This window comes from Pantherophis guttatus, chromosome 2, assembly GCF_059756535.1.
Source record: "Pantherophis guttatus breed Tessera chromosome 2, ASM5975653v1, whole genome shotgun sequence".
NCBI lineage: Eukaryota > Metazoa > Chordata > Lepidosauria > Squamata > Colubridae > Pantherophis > Pantherophis guttatus.
In genome coordinates, this window is record NC_142064.1 from 39,167,716 (window position 1) to 39,183,434 (window position 15,719).

The 15,719-nt window shown below is 36.3% G+C and overlaps 1 long non-coding RNA gene across 2 annotated transcripts in view; it reads right to left on the bottom strand.

Annotated features, from left to right (window-relative positions):
- Positions 1–228: 228 nt before the first annotated feature.
- Positions 229–15,719, bottom strand: part of LOC117679364 (uncharacterized) — a 38,998-nt gene continuing 23,507 nt past the window's right edge. Inside the window, exons 2-5 of one of the 2 annotated variants that reach the window (XR_004595352.3) lie at positions 14,956–15,130; positions 9,525–9,594; positions 8,691–8,841; positions 229–516 (exon numbers count right to left, since the gene is read on the bottom strand). This is a non-coding gene — a long non-coding RNA (uncharacterized LOC117679364). Of the gene's footprint in view, positions 517–4,513; positions 8,842–9,524; positions 9,595–14,955; positions 15,131–15,719 lie in introns of those variants that run through there. The other variant, XR_009622382.2, reaches the window with a different exon arrangement.

Sequence of the window (15,719 nt, forward strand, 5' to 3'; positions counted from 1 at the left end):
CAATGACCGCAATCCTGGTTCTTCCAGTTGTGATTGTTAAGCAATTAAGTGGGTTATTAAGATGAGTGTGGGAAGAGGCCCTGGTCTCAATTTTTGCCCTGGCCCAGGATCCTCAGCTGGCTACAGGACCCACTGGTGCATGGAAATCTAGCACAAGCTGAGACGCCTCAGCTGACCACAGGGCCCAGAAGTTCACATAAATTTCTCTACTTTACTTACTTTTACATTGCTCTGCAGCTGCTGACAGACCCGCTTAGGTAATATGAGATGTGGCCTTCTGACACAGACTGCCTCATGCCATTCTGCGAGTGGGCACCATTCTTATAATCATTTGGCAGCCTCCTTACACACACTGCTGGGCCATGTAACTGGCTGAGGCCTTCTGAATGTGATAGGATTGGGATCATGATGTTAAGCTCTGTTTCTGCTCCCTATGGAAGGAGTTCAATACCTCCAGCAGGTTCTAGAAATGGATCTCAGCTCTTCATTTATTTAAATTTTGTGCATGGGAGAAATCTGGGAAGAGAGGTTGAGAAGAAAGTGAAGGGTTCCATCATTCCTCTTAGAATAACAGGTGTAAATTAAAAAGAAGTCTGCGAAAAAGAAAACCAGAAGCAAACCTTCCATCTTTGAAGAAATAGATAAATGCCTTGCTAGCAAATTGCATTAGAATTTTATATTTCTGTTTACTGTATGTGGTATATAATTTGCTTTAAATTCTCTGTACAAACTAAGGAATTGGACATATTTTCAGTCTTTTATTCAAATTATATTTGGATTTATTTATACATTATGCATATGAATAGATTAACAGATTTGTTCATGAATTTATAATACTTCTGTAGAATGTTCTTGTATTAATAATATGGAAATATTTCCAGTATCTCCATAGAGAGGCTCAGAATTGTGAAAATTTTGACTAATAGACAAGCAAGCGTGTCCTATCTGGTATTTTCTTATTTATTTTCTGTATTTAATTAATCTGTAAGTAGTTGACCAGGATTTTTTCAGGACTGTAATTGAATCTTTCAAATATTGAAAGTTTGTGCTTTAATATTTAACTCATTTGTAGGTGGCTGCCCATGAACTTGCCATCAGCACTGCATTTGAATCTTAACACTGAAGGTTTGTGCTTTAATACTTAAAGTTAACAATATTTAGATTTTAAAAACAATGTTTCATTTTGTTTATATCCTGTGAGTTTGGTTCAGATTAGCCCCTTTATTTTTTTATCTTTCAATCATAAAAAAAGATATAAATTGTGACACCAGACAGAACTTAGATGATAACTGAATTAAAGCAAGGAAAAAACCCTTGAAATGGAGATGAAATTTTGAAAGATTGGAGATGAAGAGAGAGAGTATGATTATCTGTTAGAAAGAGGGAAATTGATAAGTCAAGGGCCTTTTACTTCCAACTGCTCCAATATTCTCAGAGCTCTTGTGGAAAGGTAAAAATTTAAAGAATATTATGAGGTCTAAATCCTGACCCACTTCCTGGACTATTTTGAAAAGTTTGCTATGACTACTGGGGTGTCGGGGTGATGTATACAATTGTTGATGCCATGTTTAACTATGAAATGTCCGACGGTGTAACTATGCATTATTCAAGACCATGGTGAAATTTTGTTGGGGAGATACCAAAAAGTGTCTGAAGAAACTTCAGGGCTTTGTGATAGGCGGAAGCTTTATTCACAAAGTAAAAAGGACATATACAACTTGGCACTAATGAGAAAAAGTAAAGATAGTGATAATTATAGCTTGAGAATGCAATATTTTGTCACTGGTATTCTAGCTGAATTCTCGAGTGCTTCAACACCAAATTATGAATTTTTCAATATTATATTTTCTCCTTGTCTACTTAACAATGTTGTTTTTTGAACACTATCTTCATTTATATCTCTTTTTTATTCACTGCAAAATCTCCTTTTTGCAGTTTTTAAATACAAATTATTATTTACTTTTTCTTTCCTGGCACTTTTTTAGTTTCATCCAAAAATGTTCAGCATGTGATTTTTCAGAATTACTCTTATGACTCAATTAAGTACATTTCATTTCATAGACCTGTTATTCTGGAACATTTAGATTTAAGACATTGTTAATATAAACTTTATAATATGTTTGTCACAGCACTTTATTATTCTCAGCTTGTCCATGATCTTAGCAAATATATCATATTCTGTGATGTATTGCCATGGCTGACAGGCCCACAGAAGGTTTTCAGATTGGGGAGGAAAAAGGTTTTAGTTTTTGTTCTGAATTTTTTAGCTGCTTTTTGTATGAGTCAATATCATTCTTTTGGTAATTGTTTTCAGATAATTACTTGGATATTTGTGATGGTTTTACTTATAATCTCCAGAATTTCAAGATTTTATAATGAAAGCCTATATTTAATGGCTCAACTAAGTCTAAACAAATACATATGTAATTATGTGGCTTTATGGTTGACATTTTCAGAGTTTTCATTTTAAGTAATGATTTTCAAACTCATGTCTTGAGGACCAATTTTGCTGGAAAGACTGTATTTTTAATACTTTCTTGAGAATAAATTGGCTTTGTATTGTACATAAGAGATAAGAAGAATACAGATGTAGGGTCAATATAGTTTATGTCTGAAAAAATTACACAGAATTCTACACTTGCAAGCAAAAAGTAAATTAAATAAGCATACATGAAAACATTAACATATATATATAGCATAGGTTCCCATGGGATTGGGAAAGGCAAACAAACAAAAAATTAACTTGTGCACTATTCTGCCAACCCTAATAGTTATACGTATTCATTAGCTGAATGATAACTGAGAAGAAGATAAATCAGAAAACAATGACTGTTGTGGACAAAATAATTCATTTTCTTTTATCAAACTTATCAATCATAAAACAGGCTCAATTGCTAGAAAAAATTCATTAAAATTGGTTTAGATTTGTGGAGATGTTTATCCTGAAATTCATGAGTGCACATAAACAAATGTTGCTATTAAAGACAGGCATTTTATTATGCCAAATGTTTGAATAATCCTGATCAGTTCTCACATGAAAGATATTCCAATCAAAACTCAATTATTTGCTGGTTAATCTTCTGAATTTCAGTGGGAAGATATGTGTAATATGCTAGCCTAAGAAACCAATCCATCTTTCACCAAGTTAGAACCTTAGTAGAAATATTGTGGCTCCCAACAGCTTAAAAATACATATATATTTTGCAGATCCTTTTCACCCGCTTCTAACTATAGTTTTGTTGCTAGAGGGAACCCCCAACCTTGCAAAACAGCTTGTCAGGAAGGAGGGGAAAAATGGATCTGAAGCCTCAGATACATTCATTTTTGTATCGAGGCAGTTTCGCTGCTAGATACAATCCCCTGTATGTGTATGTCAGTGGAGTGTTTTTATTGTAGGTTACCTTTGCTCCAGCTTTATATTTTGTTTGCATTTTCAGGTATTTTATTTTCTATTATGCATGGAACTTCTCAGGAAAAAAACATGTAATTGTGCATGACCAATATAGTGGTTTTATTGGACAACATTTAATATGCCCTATTTAATCTTAGGTGACTCTCATACTAATTAATGTAAATTATATTAAATAAGTATTAGTAAAATTTACATACCCTTATTATAGCAATAGCACTTAGACTTATTTATTTTATTTATTTAATTACATTTCTATACCGCCCTTCTCCCGTAGGACTCAGGGCAGTATACAGCCATATTAAAACAAACCCATCACAAAAATTAAAAACCGTTAAAATAATTAAAGCAATTTGGCCATTTTTAAAAACCCTTAACTAAAACCCCTTTAAAACCAATTTAAAACCCATTAACATTAATTTATTCAGTCAGGCCGGCTTGATTGAACAATAGAGTCTTCAGAGCATGACGGAAGGCACAGAGGTCAGGGATTCTTCTTATATCCAGGGGCAGCTCATTCCATAGGGCAGGAGCCCCCACAGAGAAGGCTCTCCCCCTGGGGGGTCGCAACCGACATTGCTTGGCCGATAGCACCCTGAGGAGGCCCTCTCTGTGAGAGCGTATCAGACGGTGGGAGGCATTCGGTGGTAGAAGGCGGTCCTGTAGGTATCCCGGTCCTAAGCCATGGAGCGCTTTGAAGATGGTGACAAGCACCCGGAAAACCACTGGGAGCCAGTGCAGCACAAGAGAGGTGTTACCCGGGAGCAATGAGTCGCTCCCATAACCACTCGCGCGGCTGCATTCTGGACCAGTTGAAGCCTCCAGGTGCTCCTCAAGGGGAGCCCCATGTAGAGAGCGTTACAATAGTCCAGACTTATATACCACTTCACAGTGCTTTACAGTTCTCTCTAAGTGGTTTACAGAGTCAGCATATTTGCCCCCAACAGTCTGGCTCCTCATTTTACCGACCTCAGAAGGATGGAAGGCTGAGTCAACCTTGAGCCGGTGAGATTCGAACTGCCGAACTGCTGGCAGTCAGCAGTCAGCAGAATTAGCCTGCAATACTTTATTCTAACTACTGTGTCTATGGATCACTACTATGGGTCACTACTATGGGTCTTTATTATGCCTCACAGTTTATAATATAAACTTTTCTATACATTTAAAACATTCTTGATTCTTGGGGATAACTTGGAGTTGGGTATTTTTCCCGCCAGTTCTGTGAGGTAGATTGGGCTGAGACTGATTGACTGAACTAAAGTTAGAGTGTGCTTCTATGGCTGAGGGTAGAGTTGTACTTATGTCTTCCTACTCCCATCCAACATCTTAACCATAATGCCATATTAACTGTTATTCTTTCTCCTGAAAATTCCAATTAAATTTGTCAACAGAAAGAACTTTGTACATTTTAAAATTGCAACTATATCTACTCGTGTCCCATAAATTGAATATCCTGACTGGCCTTTCATATGTTTTTTCAGTTGTAAATAACTTTTATTGTAACAGGATTTGAGACCACAATTTAGCATTATACTCAGCTGGGACTCAAAAGCATGGCTTATTTCTCTTAAACTTGTTCAATAAAATTTCAATAGTTTTCAGTCATCTGATAAAATATGACAAAATAATAATTGTTTATTATCCCTATTGTGTATGTGATGTAATTATTCCTTTTCTGGGCTTCATTGAGATGGAATTATTAATTTTTCTACTATACTATAAATCAGCAAGACAGTCGGCCATAAATTTGTAAGTAAACTGGAAGGAAAGCTGTACAGTTGAAATGTTCAGATGGTACATGGATATTACAAAGAGGCTTTTAAAGATTCCTTTTGTAAAATGAAAATAACAAAATAGAAACAATCTAAAAGTCAAGGAGGCCTTGGTTGGGAGGAGGTGTATCTAGAGTGTGATTACAGAAGAAATGTTATTTGTGTGTCTTTTGTATATAAATTATTAGAGTTCCACTGAAAATAAGCGCACTTGATTAAAAAGGTCTGAAGGGAGTAAAAAATGAATGTACAAAATGAACAAAAAAATATGAAGGAGATTGCTTTCCTACAGATTATTTTTTGTTGTAATCAGAAAAAACTGAGCATTCCCCAAGATGTAACTTTTTAATTACTAATTGATTTTGCAACCCCAAGAGCTGAATATGTAGGAAAGGGAGTGAAACAAATCTTTCTGATCTGAAAAGAATATGATCAGTGTCATTGGAGATTAAAACTATAGACTGTTTTTTGTAAAAAATAAAAATAAAAATAAAAAGTGCAGAGCATGGCTTCTAGAATGCTTTCAAAATTTTATCAGTGTTGGTCCTAGCCAATGTTTCTATTTTCTTCTCTATTCTGAAGTAATATCTTGCATATTTGTCTCTGTGTTTCTATTGTATTGTTGCATTGCACTTGCTTATCCAAATGTATCTACTGACAGGCTCCTCATTTCTTCTTCAGGGTTGTATGAGTAGGAGGGAGGGGGAAAATTCAGAATGGAGCAATTATGAACATTCATTGCCACTACCCAATTCCTTCTCCCGTAAGGATGCCTTGAGCAGGAGGCAATTAGCATGTTTCCAGTTGCTTTATTAGTTTGTTTATATATCATTTAGCTGATAATGCTAGAACTAAGGTGTTATGAAACAGACAAAAAGAATATCGTACCTTTAATGTAAAGGGTAAGTTTGTTGAAGTCTGATCATTTATAGCTGAATGCATTTGCAACATTGTGTGGCAATTTTTGTAGGGTAAAGGAGCTGGGTAAAAGTAAAAGAAGAATGCAGGCCAGTATTGAAGAGTTATTTTGAATCAGGAGAGAGTGTTTGGAAAATACCTTTATATAGCCAGAGTCCCAGCTTTCCCTGACTAGAGAAGTTAAATGGTTCCTCATTTTATTAAGTTGTGCAAATTTCTTTAGCTGATGGCATGATTTAGAGCTTGCATTCTCATAAGTTTACACTCTGACTTTTTTGCTACCTAAAACAGCAGCTACACATTCTGAGTCTGACTAATAACTCCCAAATGGCTGATGACCTGTTGTCTCCTAAGCTGTAGGCAAATAGTCAGTTAGGTTTTCCTCTTTAGCAGAGGAATTCATAACAAATTGGAAGGATTGCGGGGGAGGGGGGGAGTACTTCTTCTTGACAGTCTCTAGCCTGGTCCAACCCATTTTCAAATTCAACCTGTCTTTTGCTTATTTCTGCCTTGCCTCTCCAAATTGACTCTGTTCTATTCAGCTTTCAGAGAGCTGTTGCATTGGTGAAGTCAGTCTCAAGGTCAAGGACTGTCAATAGGATGCTTTTGGAATATAGGCCTTGGCAAGTGCTGGAGAATCCGAGCAGCCAGGACATGTAACAAAGTGGGCAGGATTTTGTGTGATCAAGGCATCAAGCTTTTGACTCTTCCTCCCCAACAGACATTCATTTTCTGGAAAATGTTAAGCAGCTACACATGATGTGATATATATATAAGCCAGAACATTCAGCTCTGTGCATCCCTGATTATGACCTGCAAAATATATGTGAGTGCACACACTGTTTGATGAAAATTGAATGTTATATAAATAAAATAAGCTGACTTTGTAAAAATATACAAAAGTATGAAGGCTATTGCTTAACGTATTGTAAGCCGCCCTGAGTCTCCGGAGAAGGGTGGCATATAAATCAAATTTTTAAAAAAACAAATAAAACATTAAAAAAAAGATATGTGGGTGCTCAAACATATATACATGTTTGTTGTTGGAATTTGTACTATATAGTTGAAGGATCTGCTTGTTTTTGCACTGTGCTTGCCTAGTTCTTATAAGGGGATTTATCAGCCAAATTGTCACAGAATCTGAAAATGATTAGGCTGAAAGAATGTCCCTGTCCCAAAATCACTCAGCTGGCTTCTGTGTCTGAGGCATGACTTGAACCTGTACTGTATGTCACTACTATTAATCTAGGATCTTAGTCACTACACGCCCCCTTCTCTGTATATGCATATGTGTGTGTGTGTGTATGTGTGTATCTGGGTTTGTATGGCATATGTGTGTATGCATGTGCATATATAATAATACTCAAGTACTGATCTGAAAGATTTCTGGGAGTATATTTGAAATATAGGTATTCTTATTTGATGTATTTTACAGGAACACATTACAGGATCCTTGCTGTGCATTGATATATTGTATTAGGTTGGTAAAACCAATTCTGATATATGCCATGCATTACGTTTATCAAAATGCCAGGCAGAAGACTTTTTAAGAATGATTCAGTCACAAGGGATCTTAGAACTATGATCCTTCTGCTATTGCCGCAGCATGTTTGATTTTCTTAGGGGAATTTTTTTGCAACAAGACAAAAGATATAGTTATGTTAAAAATGGCTTAGAGCATAGGTTTCTTTGATTTTTATGGCCTTCTTCCAACAGGAATAAAAATACAAGAATATTGTACTGAATTCTGCAACAGAGGGCCCTGCAAACACTAAAAGAGTGGTAATGTCAACCATAAAAATGAACTACCTTTACATAAATGTAGATTCTCTGGAGAGAAGGTCTTCCTAAGACATTTTACATGACATTCCTTATTGCTACATAAATTCAAAATGGCATTTTAGAAAAAATGATGATACCATGTTTACAATGCTGGATGTTTCTTAAGAGAAGCAAAAACCTGCTTCACTTGCAACAAATCAATACAAGCAATCTATATCTATTTTTGTATAGTGTCATAAACATACAAGTATTAATTATTCTAATTGTATTATAGCAATAGCACTTTCACTTATATACCACTTCACAGTTCTTTACAGCCCTCTCTAGCAGGTGTACAGAGTCAGCCTATTGCCCCGAAAAATCTGGGTTCTCATTTTAACGACTTTGGAAGGATGGAAGGCTGAGTCAACCTTGAGCCAGTGAGAATCAAACTGCCAAATTTCTGGCAGCCAGCAGAATTAGCCTGCAATTCTGCATTCTAACCACTGCGGAACCACAGCTCTTATCACCATTTATCTTCAATTTTAAAATGTATCTAGCTCCTTTTATATATTTGTTATTGACTACCTCTTCATTTGGGCCTGCAACATATTGATTGCTTCTAAAACATCCCAAACTCCCTAAGGCAATGTCAATGCTTTGATTTTAGTGCCATTGTAAAGTTCAATCCCATGTAAAGTAAGTATTCCATTTTACTTGATGGTGTTGCACACTTATTTAGTTCAAACTTCGTTTTGATATTGGTATTAAAGATTTGAACTGTATCTAAAAGCAATTTTCCTCTAGGTGAGCCCGGATGCAATCATCACCATAAACAATTTATCCTTGGTGGTGAATTTCAGTCGACTTCTTTGGCAGTCAAAACTTCAATCATGGTGTATCAGCACTGACAAGTATTCACTGCAGGCTTCCATTTCATGAACAGCAACCAACTTTTTCCTCATAGCAATTTCTTGTCAACTAAAATGAAAGAAGAGATGCCAAGTAACATGACAAAGTTGCATGTTATTTGTTTGTTTGTCATTTCTAATCCAACAGTACTGCCATTTGTTAGTGATAACAGAGGCATTATTTTTCATTTAACTTGTATAAGCCTCAGTCTGTCTTCTAGGGTAATACACATGGTGCAATTGCTATAATCACTTGCCTCATTATGCCACCTAACAAATTCTCCCAATGGGTGATGAGAGATGGACTCCTTGAAATATGTAAAGCAAACACTGTACTATAAATTGGAGAAAGGAAAACTTATAGTAGCTGGAATTTCAGGAAAGCTTGGAAAACTAGAACTAAGAATGAAGTGTGTAGTGCCAGCCATAATTTTGATTTTCACTTTTTTGGTGGATTGGATTTTTTTCTTTGTTTTTAACATTACATTAGGCCTACTTTACAGCTTTACTATGCTGTTGTTTTTTTCCATTTCAAAATATGGTAATCAGAAAGTGCTCTAGGAACAAAAACTTGTACTCCCAGTGCTGAAAATTTTAATGTTTTGTTTACAATTATTACTGTATATAGACATATACAAATATTGAATGGCATGGTGTCCTAGAGGTAGAGCTCTTGCCTCATAACCAGGAGGCTATGAATTCAATCCTAGGTAGCGGTGGATATTTTTTTCTCTGGATGCAAAGAGAAAATACCTGCTGTGAGTTCCACATAAGTGTCAGGAAAGGCATCTGGCCAGTAAACGCTCAGTTCCATTCAGTCGCCCTGATTCCATGCAAGGGATTACAGGGATTATAAAGAAAAAAAAAAGAGACATATGCAAATATTAGCTTGCATGGTGCAATGAAGAAAATTAATTTGAAAATCAGTGTATCCCAAAACAAGGTTGTTGTGTTTGACAAGAAAAATGAACAACTACAAATTATACATAAATGACAAGCAATTAAAACAAGTAGATAAATGTATGTAACTTGATAAATGATTAGTATCACAGCTTTACTGAAAGAATGAAATAGTTGCTCAACTTTGCCTAATTTTATTATGGAGAATTACAAATGTATGAGAAGCATAACAGTAATTTGAAAGCAGTGGGAATGAAAAGAGAGAGAAAGAGAGAGACAGAAATCAAGAATATACAAATATTGAATACAGTATGAATAAAGTATGTTGATATGGCATCTGCATGGACATCAAAAAGTCAAGCCAGTGCTATGACCACATAATTAGAGATAGGACCTCAATTATATACCTGCAGCCACCATCAGGATCACTATTTTTGACTTCCACTTCCCTCCCCTCGCGGACAGATACCCCTATTATTTAGTCATATGGAGAGAGTGAATGAGGATTAAGTTTTTTTTTTTAGTTTTTTTTTTTACTACTTTAAAATAAACCTTACTTGTTTTTAGGTGTGACATGAGTTAAACACAAAATCTATTTTTCATCTATTAAGATTTTATCTTTGAACATGGAAGATTCTCCTGTATATTTGATCTAAAAGATCTATAGTTGCATAGGTAATATATAAGAAGACCACTATTTTGTCAAAAGAAATGTTATCTTTTTACAAAGTTGTAAGAGTTGCTGTATAGACATATTGAAAATTAACTCTGGAAAAATTGAGGGGGACTGAATGAATTCTGAGCACGAAAGAAGGATGTTTCTGCCTTATAATAGCTGTTTCCTTGCTTCCTTTCTGAATGTAGAGCTACTTGGCTGATCAGCAGCCAGCACATTCTAAACAGAGGATGAATGTGAGGTATGTAATAGAACTTTTATTAACAGGCCCATTGGCTTATGAATAATGCAGTTACATAAGTCTTCTCATGCTCTTCAGACTTTAAGCTCTGAATGCTCCTGTGGACCATTTAAAGCACTGGAACGTGCTATTACCAGACTTCTAGTACAGAAATAGGTTTCACCCCATTTAGTTTCATTATCCATATATTTGCTTCCCATAGGGCTTCTTTGTGAATTTCAAAAAAGGATGCTTTAAGTGAATTTTGACTATTATTTTACTAATTTAAGGTTGAGACCATTTTTAACACAAATGTGCCTATCGTTGCTTTACACTAAGGAGAAATTGTATGCAAAAGCAAACACCTGGGTACGATAAATCAACTTGAAAGGTGGCTCACTTTTCTATGATACATTATTATATTTTTATATTTCCTTTCTCAAAATTGCTGCATAAAGGACAAAGAGTCAAAATTCTTTTTGCTAAAGGGACTCTGCAAAAGACATTAGAAGATTTGGTAAACTTTAATAGCAATTAATTAATGCCACTTGGAACCTATTGATAAGTGAAAAATGAATTCTCATTTTCCATCTTTATCTGCAGCATGAAAGTTTATCTGCCTTTTTTCTATCCTTGCTCTGAATTATTCATTTCTAAATCTCATGAGTTTCCAAATACATCCTGCAGCCTTTCCTGTCAGAATTTGGGGGGCACAAAAGACTTAATGTGTTTAGATAAGAAGTGTCATATATGCATTCATATTAAAATTAAATGAGACATTATATTTGTGGATGCTTTTCTGGGGAGTTGAGGAAAAAAAAGACGTTGCTTTATGTAATTTGCTACATGATGCTTTTCCCATCCATCATCATAGTAATAATTTTAGAATCAAGACTGTTTGCTCTATATAAGTATAAATGACTGATCTGTACAAAAAATAATTATAAACTAAGCCAATCTTATGATCAGTTGGATCAGTTCATCCAGAAGATGTTTTGGTGAGTTGAGTTTGAGTGAAGCAGTTAAGGTATATATTTATTTTGAGAGGTTTCTACCTTAGATATAGATATGGTCTATTGTACAAAAACTTTTATGTGATAGAAGTAATACCCTGTTTTCCCCAAAATAAGACATCCCCTGAAATAAGCCCAATGGGACTTTTAAGCACATGGCAATAAGGGCAAGCGCTTATTTCAGGGTTCAAAAAATATTTTCGGGTCTTATTTTCAGGGAAACATGGTATGTATTTATTTTATTTATTTATTTTGTCAGATTTATATTCTGCCCTTCTCCCTTAGGACTTGGGGCAGCTCACAACAATAGAAAACCCGACAATAAGTAAAAATTAAATAGTATTAAAACCAAATTAAAAATACCCAAATACCCAAATTAAAATCCACGGCAGATCAGGGAAGTTGGTGGAAGAGCCATGTCTTTAGGTCAGCGCGGAAGGTGCGGAGGTCGGGGGCCATCCGGAGCTCGGTGGGCAACCCATTCCAGAGGGTTGGTGTGGACACAGAGAATGCCCTCATCCTGGGGACCGCCAGCCGACACTGTCTAGCTGACGGGACCCGGAGGACGGCAGGCCTATGTGAGCGCACTGGGCAGTGGGAGGCCGGTAGGAGGTTATCCTGCAAATATCCCTAGCCAGAAAACTAAACTTTAGAATATTGAAAAAGCAGATGGATGCTCTGAAGGAATTATGTAATAGCTTGCTTGCTTCTGTGCTTGTTTATTATTATTTTATTTTATTATTTTATTATTTATTTTATTGTATCTTGCCTTTATTATTTTTACAAATAACACAAGGCATTGTGAACATATCCAACACACCTTCTTCCTCCTATTTACACTACAACAACAACCCTGTGAGATGGCTTGGGCGGAGAGAGTGATTGTACCAAAGTCACCCAGCTGGCTTTCATGGTGAAGGCAGGACTTGAACTTACAGTCTACTGCTTTCTAGCCTGGTGCCTTAACCACTAGACCGAACTGGCTCTATTTTATATAATTTAAGTTTCTCTAAACTGCAGTGGTAAAAGTTCTTCTACTAACAGATAGGAAGAAATAAATTGTACACAGATAGATCTGTTTACATCCAAAATTGACAGAAAGGCTGTGGATGCATCAATTATGAACATGAGCAGAAGTGGGACTCTGACAGCATGGGTCATCGTGCTTTGATGGTAATGCTGAGCTAGAATTCCAGTGTAAAACTGGTTAGCAATGATCTGGTTTTGTATAAATCTGGCCAAGCTACTTTTTATTGCAACCAAAACCACTTGGGATAAAACTAAATTACTTGACCTATATGGGATGTATAGTAAATAAATGTAATAAATCCCAAGCATTATATTGAATACATTCTCCTGCTGTTCTTATGCATATGACTGATTATTCAAATTAAGTTTCCAGGCTTGGAACTGATAAGACCACAGGCAAAATATAGCATCAGGATATCACTGAAGATAAGAATAGGCTTCACTTAGAAGTGTCCCTGGCATGATCTATTAATTCAATATAAGAAATAACATTGAATCAGTTCCAACAGGAATGAATTAACAATCTGTTTCTAGATTTTGTAGTAAAGATTATTAATAGTAATAATACTCCACTGAAGAGCAAGCTATAAAAAAAAGAAGAAAACAGAATAAGAAATACAGTTCATTAAAAAGTAGGAAAGCTGGCCTTATTAACAGCATGTTGCAAACATCTCATATTCAAAATCCCCATTGGTCTGTGCTCAGTTTAGAGTTAACTCTGCATTAACCCTGGATCTTTCAATTAACCTCCTTGCTTTGTTTTAATTTGCTAAAAATAAGTATAAATGAAACCCTTAATTCACTTAATCAGCACAGGTCATTAATCTACCCAAAGTTGACAAATTATTTTTTTATCACGTTTTTCTCATTATGTTGACTGCCCTACAAAATAAAACAAAATAAAAAATGTCATGGTTTGTTATATAATGATTGGATTAGTTTGCCCCTCAACAATTGGAAGAACCTGACTGATTTAGGGAAGGATTAGACAGGATATTTTGATGGAAGTTCACCAAAGAATTCCAGGGCTATAGGAAAATTGGCAAGGAAGAGAAGGAGAGGCAAACCTGGAAAAAGGCAATAATGAGTCATGTCCATACCAGTGGTGGGTTTCAAATTTTTTTTACTACCGGTTCTGTGGGTGTGGCTTAGTGGGCGTGGTATGGCTTGGTGGGTGTGGCTTGATGGGCATGCAGAGGAAGGATACTGTAAAATCTCCATTCCCTCTCCAATCCAGGGGAAGGTTACTGCAAAATTCCCATTTCCTCCCGATCAGCTGGGACTCAGGAGGCAGAGAATAGAGGGGCAGGGCCAGTCAGAATTGTTACTACCGGTTCTCCGAACTACTCAAAATTTCCGCTACCGGTTCTCCAGAACTGGTCAGAGCCTGCTGAAATCCACCTCTAGTCCATACACTTTGCCAAGAAAGTTCTACATGTGGTTCATCTACTCATCAGGAGTCAAGCTGAATTCCAGGATATTTTTTTGGGTAACTGAGAACAAAATTCTGATATACATCTAGAATGTGGGGCAGATTAGCCAATTTTTACAATACTACCAACAGTGCCTTGAGGATGTCTAGAAAACAAACCCTGAGAATTTTTGCTATGTGAGAAATATTTATTTTAAAAAATGAGGAATTTTTTGTCCAAAAAGGGTGAAGGAGTTGGATCTGGGGAACGAGACAGTGATAGGAACAACCAGTTCTCTGCCCTAATGATTTCTTCCAACAACCAGTTTGCCAAACTGCTCAGAAAGTTACAACCAGTTCTTCTGAAGTGAAGAACTGGCTGAATCCCACCACTGGAATGAGATAATGTTGTAGCTCCAAAGACAGCTATCTTCAGCCTATTCAGGCAATATATGAGGTCTAAGCTTTTTGAGTCAAAATAACAGTCCCTTTCACTACTCATTATCCTTGTAGTTATTATGATTATCATTACAGGTAGTCATCGAATTACAACAGTTCATTTAGTGACTGTTTAAAGTTACAACAGCACTGAAAAAAGTGACTTATGACCATTTTACGCACAACCATTGCAGCATCCCCATGATCATGTGATCAAAATTCAGACACTTGGCAACTGATTCATATTTATGACCATTGTAATATCCTGGGGTGATATTATCACCTTTTGTGACCTTCTGACAAGCAATGTCAATGGGGAAGCCAGATTCACTTAACAACTTAACAACTGCAGTGATTCGCTTAAGAACTGTGGCAAGAAAGTTTGTAAAATAGAGCAAAATTTACTTAACAAATATTTCACTTAGCAACAGAAATGTTGGCTCAATATCTTGGTCATAAGCTGAGGACTACCTGTACCAGGGGTGGTATTCACGTACCTTCGCTACTGGTTCACAAATGTGAGCGTGCATGCCTTCTCCACACATGCACATGCACAGAAGACTCGGGGAATGTGCAGAGGGTCAAAAATGGGACATGATGACCGCCTGAGCTGTCGGATCGCGTGATCCAGATAGAGCCGGCTAAATTTCTCCACTGACCTGCATTGCCATCCTCAAGCAAGAAAAAAGGGGAAAGAACCACAATTTTGAGAACACATCTATTCCACGGTGCAAATAAATTATCTTCCCATCCTATCATCAAGTTGGAAGAAGAAATAAGAGCATGTGATTTTTGTCTTCTGAAATTATTTTATAGGTGAAACAAATTACAGAAAGCATGCAGACTACAACTTTTGGGATTGTTTCCTTTCCTATCAGAGCAGCTCCATTCTGGGCCACCTGTTGGGGAATGTAGAGGAAGAGCCTTAGAATGGTATAAGAGAAAAAAATCCAGAGCCTTTATTCACCTATCTTTCTTATTGGATGAACTAAATAATTTTTCCCCTGGATTTACTACTGGTGGAGTGGTTAGAATGCAGTATTACAAGCTAACTGCCCATATCCTAGAGTTTAATTCTAATTCAAGGTTGTCTCTACTTCCAAACCTTTCAAAGTTAGTAAAATTGTTGGGGGCAATATGCTGACATTATCAACTGCTCAGAGAGTGCTAAAAGCACAAGGGAGTGGTATAAAAGTCTATCTGCTATTGCTATTCTCCAGTCCCTGGCTGGATCTCATCATTATTGAACTCAAGCTTTATT